Below are 15,032 nucleotides of genomic sequence, written 5' to 3' on the forward strand. Positions count from 1 at the left end.
CTCACATCTATTCTCCCAGCTCACTTTTTGCCTTCTCTGGAAGTAGTACCATTTTGTTTCAACAGTACTGATTATAGTTTTAACAATATAAGCTTATAATCACAGCCATCTTAAAGCCTTCAAACAGCAGAAACTGATGTACTAGTTTGCCAGATGGGAGAGCGGCTGATAAAATTGCATCTATGTGTATTCCTATAGCAATGAAAAACTAAGTAAAATCTGTCACCAATGCATTTTGTTGCTCTTTATCACCTTTTTGCACTTATCTTGCTTTTTTCTTGAAGGCAAAAGTCTTTAAAAGTCTCTATCTTTCTGAACCCTCTTTGTTTTCTTCCCTAAATAGACAGAATAATTATTCTCTTTAACTTATCTAAAAGATAATCAATTAGGATATCTTGTAAAAATATCTCTGCTGGTGAAGAAAATTTTAAACTGCAATTTTTACTAAAATGAACAAATTGTTAAATCTGTATATTTCTGATTATTTTTTTCCCCAAGTATGTCATAAGTGGTAGTGGATGTAACAAAACTAAACACATCCATATATGTACATTGAACCCAGATTCTCGTTCAGTTATTATGCAGAGAGAAGACTGTTTCTTTTTTCCAGTGATATTAACAGTAGATACCCTCCATAATCAGTAAGATCTCAGATTCATTTACAGAGGACTATATTCTTCCACAATAATTGTTGTTTAAATGGAACCATTAAGATCAGCCAGCATTTGAGCATAGCTTTGGCTAGAATTCTAGTTTCCTAGGAGCAGCAGCAAAAAATAATTTTGTTTCAACAGTTGTCTTCCACTTGTGGCATTGAGCAAACAGATCAGTGAAGAATTGGGGATGCTAAGCTATTGTAACTTTCTGTTGAGGAGGAGAAATACATTAAGGTCATGAAGGAGTGACTGGAATTTTTTGGTCTCAGTGTTGGTTTTTGTTTTTTTAAGAACTAATTTAAAATGGATTGATCCAATCATTCCTTCTGCGTACATATTTTCCAAGTGTATTCTCATTTGTTTAAGTCATCTGTTATTTTATCTTGCCGTATGACCTCTGGTCTCACGTAAGGTTTTCTACGTGAGTGTTCATCTCCATTTTCTCTACGGAAAGTGAAAAGGCACCTTGGGAGAATGACTCATCATACCTCTGAAAACATTTATCTTGGAACAGGCTGAATTGGAAAAGCTTATGTTTTGACACAGTTGAGAGAGGAGACTAGATGACCTGCTTAGGAACGTTTCCTAGCTTTCCAGTGGCTGAAGCTGGGTGGTAAATCACATACTTCATACTGTAGACCATGTAGTCTAGAGAGCCAAGAGATGGCTCGCTTAATCACAGGTGATTTAATCCTAAATACAGGAAAAAAATGTTTAACGGTCAACTGAGAGCTGCTTGGCTATTATTGTTACTAGTCATAACTAGCTGTGAGACCTCTATGTAACTATGTTCACTAACAGCTACGTGTGGATGCTTTGCCATTGTTACTCCAGAGGGGGTAACAAGCCTGTCAAATTCAGGTGGAAATACAAAAAGAAAAATTTTTTGAAATATATTAGATTTTTGGTTCTCCAAATCCTTGCAGAAATCAAAATTCTGATCTAATATCAGTTCTTAGTTTACAGTCTTGTAATATATCATCATCTAAGTTAACCTTCACAGAAGTTTTTTGGTTGTGGGTTTTTTTTTTTTTTTCAGTTTGCTTTCTGTTGGCTTTGTGACCTGAACCAGCTCATAATGGGTCACAGGATAGTCAATTCTGGCATGAGAGAGAAGACAGAAATAAATGTAAAGCCTGGACCAAGTAGAACAGAGAAATAGAGGGAGAGGCTGAGGTATGGGCTCTCTGCCCTACTTAGTACCAGTGAGCCATTAGATCATTTCCTTTAAATCTTGTAATCTCATTTACTTGGAGCAAGAAATATTACATGAGATCACAATAATATCAGGAATGTTTTATTTTTTAAATAGTTTTTAATTTTATTTTGTTATAAATTAAATATCTAGATTTTTTTATTTGCATGTTAAAAACAAGATTCAGATTTTTTTTATTTTTCCTTAGGATAAAATTGTTGTGATCAATCTTTTAAAACAGACACTATTCAAAGAGAAAATTTAAAAATCCATGCACTGAAAGAGTATATTATTCATTGGGTACTCAATTAAGAAAGAAACTAAATATGTCACCACTGCCTGTGTGTAACTATCATGTCATTTTTAAAGAAGAAATCCTTAGACAAAAACTTGCACTTGACATTTAATATATTTGAAAAAACTGATGTAAGATAAACACATTTATGAACAGCCTAGTTTAAAGAATATGTTTCACTGACATACTGATATTATTTTATTTTTACTAAGTTTAAGGAACAATCCCCACCTCCCTCCTCCTTTTCCAGACCTTCCCCCTACACTTCTCTTGAACTGGAAACCTTCTATGGGGAGCTATTCCTCAGAGTCTATGGTCCAGCTCTGGCTTTAGGAAACATGAGATAACAGACAGCATCATAGAATCAGTTTACAGATCTGCAGAGTGTGTTACAGTCACTCTGAGACAAGAATTATAACAAGACTGTTCTTGTGTGTTACAGACGTATCTCTTATATCACTTTTGTTGGTGTATCCATCAGTCTTGATCTTTCATTGCATGGATTGGAGACCTTCTGGAGTAGTTTGTGGTTCCTTTCCTGGTGTGCCTACAAAGAGGAGAGCAGTGCCGAGGAGTGGCGCACATCCAGCTCTTGACTACAGGCAGTTAGCAGGATAAAATAGTGGGGTCCCTGGCTGGAATTAAAGAAAAAAACAAGTAAAAGAATGTATATGAAACTAAGTTGCTCATATATTTTATACTATTAATGGTATTAACACTATCAGTTGTGGTACTGATGTATTCAGGTCTCTAAGCATGGCCATAATTTTAAGTATTAATGTAAAACCACATTTTTCTTATGCTCATAAACTTTGTCCTGCAGAAATGCCAGTTGAAAAATGCTCTAAGAGGAAAACAGCCTGGCCATCTCTGCCCTGTCAGTGCTTCGTAAGACCCCATATAATCTCTCACACTTTAAAAAAATGTGAGCAAACTGAACACATTTCAATAAAAGATGACAATTTCCTAACAGTAGTGAGCTATTTATTTTATTAAAAAGTAAACACATCACGTCGCACATCTACAGAGATGCAGTTATTTACAATCAGGTGTAACACTTATCAACTTCTGTGAAAGTCATTTAGGCCTTGAAATGTATAAATACAGAACCAGAATAGTTCATATTTTTCACTTATAAATAAATAAATAAATAAATAAATATGCTGGACATTGTGCTCCTACCCAGGCAATGTCCTCTAGTCTTTCTCCCTCCAAACAGTGCTACATTGGACACACAAAACAAGGATAAATCACAGGCTTCTTCCCTATAAAAAAAATCATGACAGTTCTGTATATTTATGCCATATTTCATTCTTTAATCTAGATTAATTTAAAATAATTTTTGTCTCAGAGAGCAGAGTAGTCAAAATCAAAATGCCTGGAAAAGATACAGGGGTTGGTGCCTGCTTACACACTGAAAGAAGACTTTTTGTCTGAAGATTATTTTCTTTTTATGTGAAACAACCAGATGTAAACGTAAAGGAAGACAAGACACAGGTGCTCCACTCTCTAGTTGTGGGGAGTAAGTATTACATGGTCTTATGCCTACAGGGAGTAGGAGCTATAGTTCCTATTTTAGGTCTCCTAACCTATTCCCAAGAAAACAAGTCCCAAGTGGAAGTATGTAGAAAAAAAAAATCCTTAAAAAGAATGGAGCAAACGTTTGAAAACAGACTGGTTGTACAGAGGCTGATGTTAACAATGTGACATGGTAGACACTGGAAATTGGGAATCTGTATAAATAGAAAAGCTTACACTGATCTTCTAAGACCTGTTTTTTGCTGTGTAAGAGAGTCTGTGGCAGTGTACCTGTGCTATGCTTTCTGTATTCATATACACAGAGGCAGAATGGGAATAATATGCTGTTATTATGACCTGATGTAGTTTGGGGTTGTATTGGAGAGGCTGATTTGCTGGAAGGCTATCATTCCTTTAGCACTACCTCTTGCAATTCTCCTCCATTAACACTGAGTCAACGGTAATTTAATTAATGCAGTTAGTACAAAAGTTCACTCTCTCTTCTGGAGAAAGAAAAATCACTCTGTTAAAATTCAAAGGAAAAGGAGAGAGAAGCTATCATCTTGGTCTTTCTTCTAGCTTCCTGAAAAACACAAAATCACTTTAATGTCAATCACCTGCTGTTACAATCAAAGGAGATCTATCTTAAAGCATATAATAGGTAACTTCTGAATTGTATCCAGGACCTATCGACTTCAAATCAAATTTCCCTCTCATGTTGTTCAATCATCTTGCCACAATATTAGCTATTTACTCAAAGATAGTTGTCCAAATTCTCAGCTTGCATGAATTAAAATAGCTTATTTGCCTCTAATGGAGCTATGCTTATTTCAATCAGTCAATTCCAAGGCTCTAGCCTTCTATTTTAATTTTTTTTCTGATTGATTCAAACGGTATTTATAAATGCAGTGAGGGCCAAAATAAGATTCTTAGTGAAAATACTTAATATTTCAAAGCTGGATTGTTTATGATTAATGTCTCAATTTTCAACATATTATTTACCAAGAGACTCTAAAGAGGATTTTTTTTTTATTCACATTAGACAACTCACTATATTCCTTTATAGCATCACATTCAACAAAGCATAGTAAAGTGCATACCAAGCCACTCCTTGCTTCACATATCTAAGCAACTTGGTATAAAGAAATAATTTTTTATTTCTAGTAATTTGAATTTCAGCAAAAATTCATTGCTACAAACAGCAGTCCAAGCTATATACTTGTCTACAAACTACTAGAGTAGCTCACAGCTGTCTTAGAATCAGAATATTCCTAAACCAACTTCTGGCATCCTTCCTGACTTTGAGCGAGTATGATGTTACCTGTGCTAACCTGACCCACAAAGCCTCAATGTACCCAGAAACTCCATGTCCAAAAGATGCCTCTGAACGATTATGTTCTAGTTTGTAAGCATAAATCTTATCACAAAATACCTTACTCACAAGAGAATCCTACAAAACAATTTCACAGTGCCATTTCAGGGTAATATTCCATTCTATTTGATCCTGTATGAGCTCTAAACCAGAATATCTAGGGGAAAAAAAATTAGTATAGGTATACTGAACTCACCTGGGAACTCTGCCTTTACTTTCAGTGCATTTAAGCTTTGAGGAAGAACTTTTTTTTGAAAACTGTTGTTTTCAAAACTGTTGTTTTGAAAACTGTGTTTTTTTTGAAAACATTGATTTTGTGAGCCAGAAAATTGTTAGTCTTTGATCAAACTTTTTTTTTTTTCCTTTTTTTTTTTTTTTTTCCCTGTCTCCATATGATTACTTGGTTCCAAGTGGAGCTTGTTTAAGAATGACTCAGGCTTGGATTTTGTTGGAAAAGACATGACCAGAGCACAGACTGCTGGCTTGCTGCAAGTGTTAAGTGAATGATCACTTAGAAATAGTTCTGACTATTTTATACATAATCAAGGATTGTATAAAAGTTGGTTGGTATATAAATTGCTACCATTATAATTAGCCGTTACTAATGGTAACATTTGTTACCTTTAAAGTAACCCTACACAATCCATGGTCATACACATGATGCAGAAACTTTTTCAAAAAGCAATGAGATTATAGATTTTATGAAGAACTCCAAACTCTTTCTAAAATAAGATGTGCTGAAATTGTGAGAAGTTAGGGGGGAAAGGTGATCTGGTAAGTATAGGATTTAGGAAGGAATGTAGGTAATTAAGACCCTCTTCTCTCCCAGCAAGGAAGCAAAAGAAAGATGTATACATTCAGAGGCATGTCCAAGTTAAAGGAGGAAAACCTAGCTACCAGCAAATTTTAGTTAAAGAGTGCTAATTTCCAAGCACAGTGTGGATAATCTCTTGGGATGTTGAAAGAGAATCAAATAGCTTCACATCACAAATACCTCCCTGCTTCAGATGTTTGGGTTTACAAGGACTGGAGATATTCAAGTCAGAGGCACGGTGAATCTAACAAATCTCGCTGTGCTTGTGACTATCAGTTCTTTGACAAACAAGTAGAAACTCTCAGATTCCTGATCTGCTGTCTTCATGAAAACAAGGCATTTTTTAAAAGGGTCACCTCAGCCTGCTGTTAGTCTGAAGACGTGGTCACAAAGAAAACACAATGCCATGTGAAAGATGCCTGAGTAGCAGACCCAGAAAGGACTTCACAGAGTACAACCCTTGCAGAACAGTATGTATTACTGTACTATAATATGTTATTGACCACAGAGCTCAGCAGAGATTATTTTGTCTTGTCATTGCATCAGGGTATAACTTCTGGTTCCTACCACACCTTGTTTGATTTAGTCCAGGGATCTTCATATCATAACTCCATTGCACACACTATGCTCATGTTTGCAGACTACTTGCTCACACTCAGGAACTCACCTGTTACCACAAGTTTCATGATAAATGTTATTGCAAATTCAGAGCGAACTTTAGCATCTCTACAGTGCTCCTTCCCACTCCACAAATTCAGTTCTGCCACCGGAGAACAATTCAGATCATTTTTAGATACGAAAGTCAATAGCAGTAAACTCTCACAATTTCTACTATTACCTGGCAGTGTATATTTTAATCTACAGATAGTATACGTTTTTCACGTTGATGGCTGATGTGGTCACCTAAGTTACAGTGTTTCTCTATGTGGCAGTTCTAAACAAAAGAAGGAAATCAGCTGAAAACTAGCACTTTTGTTGAAAGTTTTTAAGAAAGCATTCCTTTTTTTTTTAATCTAAAAAGCTCTGGCCCTTCCACAGTTAGCTCTGCAAAGAAAGGATATTAAAACAAAGTCAGTTTGAATCCTCTCATAGGTTGTCATTTCTTATAAATGCTTTCTATTTAACAAGTTTTGCAAATGCTTTAGTTGATAAACTGATGATTGTCCAGAAACTGCTGAACATTGACAAATGCAAGCCCGGCAGAAACTTGGCAGATTTCTTTCTGGAAACAGTTGTTATTCTTAATGTTTATGCAGTTTTTCTTGCTATTATGATTTCTTTTCATGAAAGGTAATAGTGCTTAGTCAAGCTCTGTACAGTGCCTAGGACATTCTGTGCACTGCCAGCAACTACTGCTAAGCCATCTTATTCCTACATATTTATATTTATTACAAATACAGTCAGTTCCTTTGTGCCTAAATTAATAATACCCTATTAAAAAATAGCCGCTTAATCTCCTTGTATTGAATTACACTCTAAGTAAACGTAGTGGGGAAATGTGTAATGACTTTGGGACACATAGCAATGACAGTGGTGTGCAGAATAGGCCTGTCTCGGATGTACAATTCCTGGGTTTCCTTGCCAGCAAGGAAGAAGTTTGCTTGTGTGCACTCACTTTTAATTATTAACGTCCATCTGCAGTTCATGTACATTTACTAGTGAGGACAACTGTGAGGGTGAGGCACACATGTACAGCCTTTGTGTTAATTCTATTCTTAAGAATAGTAGTGTCTCTACAGCTGTTGTTATAAACAAGATAACTGAGGTAATTGATCATATTTTTTCCTTTTTAAAATATGTATCAGAAATATCCAGTGGTTCTCTTATGTTAACTCAGACTATTGTTAGTGTGAAGAGGCTTGAATTATACTGTTGCTTCTAGTTCTGAAGCATCATGAGCTACTCAATAAGATATAAACTTCGATACTTCTCTTTCTTTCATAGTACTGACATGCCATTGTATTTTCTGAAGCAAATTTATCCACTACCTAGATCCACTTTATATGTAGAAGGATTCGTAATTAAATTTAGCTGTTTCCTTTGGGCTAGTTCAAGCCTAGCTTTTTGCTAGACTAATGCATTCTATCATTTTATAATTAAACAAATGTCATCACAGGTTACAAAATGAGGGTGGCAAAGATTTTTATCTGGCTAATGATTTCTGGTAGTTGGGGAAAAGGTTCTTTCAGAATATGGGGATTAGCAAAATATATTTGTGCAGACGAGCTGTGTGATCAAATGAAAAACTGAATCTTCAATTCTGAAGCTATCTTCCTTGTTACAACACAAAACCCTTCTTTGTTACAACACAATAAGTTTCTTTTCATTGATACTGTTTCACCTGAACAAAAGAAAATCCTATCTCGCTGTTGTGACTTGGATTATAAATTATAATTTGCATTTGACTTCAGTTTTCAGTGTCAATTACTGTTTCTTTTAAGGGTGGGACACTTTTAACAAGATATTTTTTCTCCTTATTGACAGGATGATTCCATAGGCGTGCTTCTTCTTAAGCCTATTGATAGCTACGCAGTAATTAGTAGAAACAAACTAATCTGAATAGGCACTGAAAGTAGATATGCTGTTACAAACACAATGCTTTGATGTAGAACTAAGTCTGAAACTTAAATTAATTTCCAGACACTGGAAGCCAGTCTGTGAAATTTTGTCTAGTACAAATAAATATTGGTGAAATTTAAATGGCACTCTGCTGGTACTCTTCGTTTTAATTATAGAAACGTTGAAAAGGTGACTATTTCAAGAGGAAGAAAGGCATTAGACTGATACATCATTAAGACTGTGTACCAATCTGAACTGGAGATCTAAGTTCACAGTTAATGATGTTTGAAAATTTAGTGGGTTTTTTGTTGTATTTCAAACTTGAATCATGGAAAGTTTATTAACCTCTCTGTTAGACTGACATAGAAGTCATAACACCAAAGATATTATCAGCATAAGATTTCCATCACTGTGTCACATGTATTTTCAAACGTAGCCAAATTAATGAGTTTCTTCACAATGCACTTCAAAACTGAAATATGAGTTTTGAACCTGAATAATCAAGAGTTATGAATGTCACCTGTGACCTGCCTCTGTTCAGAACATAGATAACTCTATCCTGTAGTTAATCTTTAATTTCAAAATCCAGTTTTACAAAACCAAGTCCCCCCATATAAAATGGATGTATGAGAGGTAGAAAGGTTGAGAGTGATCAGAGACTGTGAAAGTGAGATTTACCAGTGGAGCCACACTCTGAGGCAAAGACAACAGGTCGAGGTTCTATAAGAAATGCATGACCCTCTCCCCTCCTCTCACCAGGCAGAAGGGGGATGTGTAGGGGACAGGGGGGAATGGAGAGAGGTCCTTCCTCAGAAAGGTAAGCAAAAGCCTTCTCAGCCCCCCTCACCTTCACAGTTGTCATTATACAAGAGGTATGAGGCTTTGGAACTAGACAGCCAGACGAATGAAGACGGAAACAAGGATCCATCTGGTGAGTCATCCACAGCTTGTCCCTCAGACCCACGACTTGCAACTTCTTCAATTAAGAAGGAAAGGAGGGTAACTGAAGTGGGTGACTCTGTTCTGAGGGGTATGGAGGGGCCCATATGTCAACCAGACCCATAACATAGAGAGGTCTGCCACCTTCCTGGGGTTCGGGTCAGAGATATTAAAAGGAAGGTCACTGCTCTGGTGCAGCCCTCTGATTACTACCCCTTACTGGTTACCCAGGCAGGTAACGATGAGGTGGTAGAGGGAAGTCTAAAGTAACTCAGAAAGGACTTCAAAGCACTGGGGTGGCTAGTTGAAGGCTTGGGAGCTCATGTCGTGTTTTCATCAATCCCTCAAGTGGAAGGGAAAACCACTGATAGAGGGTGGAAAACATATCTGATTAACACGTGGCTCAGAGACTGACCACCATCAGAATTTTGTGGTTTTGATCATGGCAAAGTTTATAAGGCACCTGGTCTGCTGGCAACAAATGAGACAGGTGGGATGCAGCTGTCCCAGAGGGGGAATAGGATTCTGGAGCAGGAGTTAGCAGGGCTTATTGACAGGGCTTTAAACTAGATATGAGGGGGGACAGGGAGATAACTGGGCATGTTAGGAATAAGCTCAAGGGAAGCGTGCCAAAGCTTGAAGCATGGTGGACTGGTGAGGGCTCTTCCTCTCCCACTTCATTTGAGAGAAGGGAAAGATGTTTAGAAATCATGGAAGCACCTGAGAAGTATCTGGTAGGGAATGGGGCCCACACTCACAGAAAGGTGCTGGATTCACTAGCTCATCTCAAGTGCATCTATACCAATGCCCACAGTAGGAGCAACAAACAGGGGGAGCTTGAGGCCATGATGCAGCAGGAGAACTATGACAGAGTAGCTATAACAGAAACATGGTGGGATGCCTCACATGACTGGAGTGCCACAATCGATGGCTACAAGCTCTTCAGGAGGGATAGACAGGGAAGGAGAGGTGGTGGAGTGGCCCTGTATGTTAGAGAATGCTATGAGAGCTCAGAAATCAAGTACAGTGATAACGGGGTTGAGAGTGTTTGGGTTAGGTTAAGGGCCAACAAAGCAGATCTTGCTGTGGGAGTCTGCTATAGACCCCCCAACCAAAGCAGTGAGCAGTGAGGTGGATGAAGCTTTCTATAAACAGTTGGGAGAAATCTTGCTGTCACTTGCCATTGTTCTTGTGGGGGACTTTAACCTCCCAGATATCTGCTGGGAGCACAGCACAGCAGAGAGGGAACAATCCAGGAGGTTCCTGGAATGTGTGGAGGATAACTTCCTCACGCAGCTGGTGAGTGAGCCAACCAGGGAAGGTGCCTCCTGGACCCGCTGCTTGTGAACAGGGAAGAGCTTGTGGGGGAAGTAAAGGTTGGAGGCTGTCTAGGGTGCAGTGATCATGAGATGATTGAATTTTTGATCCTTCGAGAAACAAAGAGAGGGGTTAGTAAAACTGCCACCTCAGACTTCCGCAGGGCTAACTCTGACCTGTTCAAAAGACTGACTAACAAAATCCCTTGGGAGGCTGCCCTGAAGGAAATGGGAGTCCAGGAAGGCTGGACATACTTCAGGAGAGAAGTCTGAAAGGCACAGGAGCAGGCTGTTCCCGTGTGCTGGAAAACAAGCAGGTGGGGAAGGAGCCCGGCCTGGCTAAACAGGGACCTTTGACTGGATCTCAAGAACAAAAGGAGAATCTATTGCCTTTGGAAGAGGGGCCAGGTCTCTCATGAAGACTATAAAGATGTAGTGAAGCTATGCAGGGAGAACATTAGGAGAGACAAAGCGCAGCTAGAGCTCAACTTGGCTACAGCTGTTAAGGATAACAAAAAATGTTTCTATAAATTCGTTAATAGCAAAAGAAGGATTGGAGAAAATCTCCCTCCTTTACTGGATGCAGAGGGAAACACAGAAACTAAGGATGAGGAAAAGGCTGAGGTGCTCAACACCTACTTTTCCTCAGTCTTTAGCAGTGGAACTGGCTGTTCCCTGGACACCCAGCCTCATGAGCTGGGAGATGGGGAGGGGAAGCAGATTGAGGTCAGCACAGTGGAAGAGGAGGTGGTCAGAGACCTGCTGCACCACCTGGATGCACACAAGTCTGTGGGACCAGATGGGTTACACCCAAGGGTGCTGAAAGAGTTGGCAGATGTGCTCGTCAAGCCGCTGTCCATGATTTACCTGAAGTCATGGCTAACTGGGGAGGTCCCACTGTACTGGAAGGTGGCAAATGTGACACCCATCTACAAGAGAGGCAGAAGGGAGGATCCAAGAAACTATATACCTGTCAGGCTCACCTCAATGCCAGGGAATGTCATGGAACAGGTCATCTCAGGTGCCATTAAAAGTCATATAATGGACAACCAGGGGATCAGGCCGAGTCAGCATGGGTTTATGAAAGGCAGGTCCTGCCTGACAAACTTGATCTCCTTCTATGACAAGATGACCTGACTATTGGATGAGGGAAAAGCTGTGGATAATTTCCACCTAGATTTTTGAAAAGCATCTGTCACAATTTCCCATAGGATTCCCCAGCAGAAAAACTGTCTGCCCATGGCCTGGATGAGCGAACGGTCTGTTGGATCAAGCACTGGCTGGATGGATGGTCCCAGAGAGTGGTGGTCAAAGGACCTAAATCCAGTTGGTGGCTGGTCACAAGTGGTGTTCCTCAGGGCTGGGTGTTGGGACCATTTCTGTTCAACATCTTTATTGATTAACTTGATAATGACATAGAGTGTATCATCAGTAAACTCACAGATGACAACAAGTTAAGTGGGAGTGTTGATCTGCATGAGGATAGGGAGGCTCTATGGAGAGACTTGGATAGATTGGATCGGTGGGCCAACGTCAATGGGATGAGCTTCAACAAGGCCAAGTGCCAGGTCCTGCACTTGGGCCACAACAACCCCCTGCATGGCTACAGGCCTGGGGAGGTGTGGCTGGAGCTGTCTGGGAGAGAAGGATCTGGGGGTTCTAATTGACAAGCAGCTGAACGTGAGCCGGCAGTGTGCCCAGGTGGCCAAGAAAGCCAACAGCATCCTGGCTTGGATTAGAAATGGTGTGACCAGCAGGAGTAGGGAGGTGACAGTCCCTCTGTGCTCTGCACTGGTGAGGCCACACCTGGAGTATTGTGTCCAGTTTTGGGCACCTCAATATGAGAGAGATATCGAGGTGCTGGAGCGAGTGCAGAGGAGGGCAACGAAGCTGGTGAAGGGCCTGGAGAACAGATCCTGTGAGGAGCAACTGAAGGAGCTGGGACTGTTTAGTTTGAAGAAAAGAAGGCTGAGGGAGACTTCATCACTCTATAGCTACCTGAAAGGGCACTGTAGGGAGGTTGGTGCTGGCTCTTCTCACAGCTAATTAGCAATAGAACAAGAAGGAATGGCTTTAAACTGCAACAGGGGAGGTTTAGACTGGACATTAGGAAAAAAATTTTCACAGAGAGTGGTCAGACAGTGGAATAGGCTGCCCAGGGAGGTGCTGGAGTCACCATCCCTGGATGTGTTTAAGGGTCGTTTGGATGAGATGTTGGGGGATATGGTGCAGGGGAGAACTTTGTAGAGTAGGGCTGGTGCTTGGACTCCATGATCCCAAGGGTCTTTTCCAACCTGAATGATTCTGTGAATCTGTCATCTGATCTCGTGAAATCTACCAGTGGCAAGCCAAAAATAGAGGATGCATACTAATGTAATCTATTTAAAGGGACTTAGTGGTTAGAATTTGAATCGTATTTTCAGTCCTTAGGTACCGAGTCTAGCTGATTTAAAACATTGAGGGATAATAAGTGTGTCTCTTCTTCCTATTTCTCCTATTATAAAGTGTCCTGGTTCAGCTAGGATAGGGTTACTTTACCCCAGCAGTGGGGAGGGAGTTCTAGCTGGGTTATTCAATACCATGCTGATGTCAGGTCCAGGCGCCAAGCGCGAGAACTGTTTCCTGTGGGCTTTTGTCCAGGGAAGCACGCGCGACAGGCTGGCTGTGTCCCTTGCGGTTTCTCTGTATATCTTTTGTCATGTTTACAGTTATAACTGTTTATTGTTGTTGTTATTGCTATTGTTGTTGTTCAGATTGTTATTTGTTACACTGTTGTATTAAATTTTTTCCTTCCAGCCCTGCTCAGCCCAAGGGTGGGGGAGAGACAACGGCAACGTTGTCTCTGGTCCTGGCAGGGCCTAAACCACCACATAAATATAAAACAAATTTTTGCCTGTGGGAATGTTTACAGTCTGCTCCTGTTCCCTGTGGAGCTTTCTTTTCCCTAAAATAGAGAACAGTACATGGACTGAACAACCACTAGTCAAAACCAAAAAAAATTAGTCATGGGAACACCCACTATGGAGATAACTGGCCACACTGGAGACCATGTTTCCTTCTTTTTCTATGCTGCAAAAGGATAAAGGAAAGCTTTGGACCACAAATTACCCAAATTACCTTGAGGAAATTATTAAAAGCTGAGGAAAATCTAGTTAAGTGGAAATCTCACATAATGCTAGAAAAAAGGCCACAATTAAAAAAAACCAAAAAACCAAAAACCAATCCCACATTGTATTTGTTTTAACAATGGAAACTGGAATACTTTAAATATTTAGGACATTGTTTATTTATTTATCCTTGTGTATATTCTACTATGAAGAATATTGCAATAACCCATGTCTTTTCATCACAGTGGATTGCAAATGACACTATTTATGTATCTTTATAGACACTGAAAAAAACCCCAACTTTTTAAATAGAAACACAGTTGTGATCTTTATTGATGGATTTGACCATTCTTTGAATTTTACTTCACCAGATAATCCATGCATCCTTGATTCATTGAATTTATTCAGTTTGACGATTAAAATCTTTTGAGGGGAAAGTGCTTGACATGTTAATGTAAGAAGATGATTAAAAATGACCTTATAAGAATGCATGCAGAAGAACAAATCCATTATCTACACAAATAAACACCAGCTGGAGGGTTCAATAAAGATTTTTTTTTTTTTTTAAATTTCAATTTAAGTAATTTTTTACACCTTTAAAAGAACCAAAACCACAAAAACCCTGACAACAAACAACCCTAGGCATACTGACATTTGCATATAGCTTTCTGAGTTAGTTTAAAATGCATTCAGTTGTCCCTTGATGGATCTTCCTTCTCAATAACTGCAAAAATAGCATGTAATGTTAATACTTCTCAGGAATGAAATTAAGGACTTCAGAAGCAGCAAGAGATAATGAAAAAAAATTTTCAAAGCAAGATCTTGGTCATGAAAAATTTTTAGAAGTGAAAAGCGAAAGAATAATGAAATGAATATAATCATAACATTTCCAGTTGTAGAAATTAGCATCAGATATAACAGTAAAAACATTTAGACTGACTACCTGCATCCACTGTCCATGACTTCTTGGGAGTGAGACTTTTCCTTCATGCTTTTTGAAATATAGACAGAAGTGGTGACAGTACTCACCCTCTTCTAAGACCACACTGTACCTTATATTACATTTTCACATTCAGAATAAAAAGTATTTCACAGCACTTACAAGACTCCCTGAGTGGTTCTTTCTTATTTTTTTCATTAGTGGAGCATCCCTGTTTGCTGTCTTTGTGAAGTTTCTTGGTGTGGCTTGAAAGATAATCGATTTCTCTTAGAAACTTTTGAATTTAGCATTTTTCTGATGCAATTTACCCTTGACTTCTCA

Source organism: Athene cunicularia (assembly GCF_003259725.1).
Source record: "Athene cunicularia isolate RWA chromosome 1 unlocalized genomic scaffold, athCun1 chr1_part2, whole genome shotgun sequence".
NCBI classification, from domain to species: Eukaryota; Metazoa; Chordata; class Aves; order Strigiformes; family Strigidae; genus Athene; species Athene cunicularia.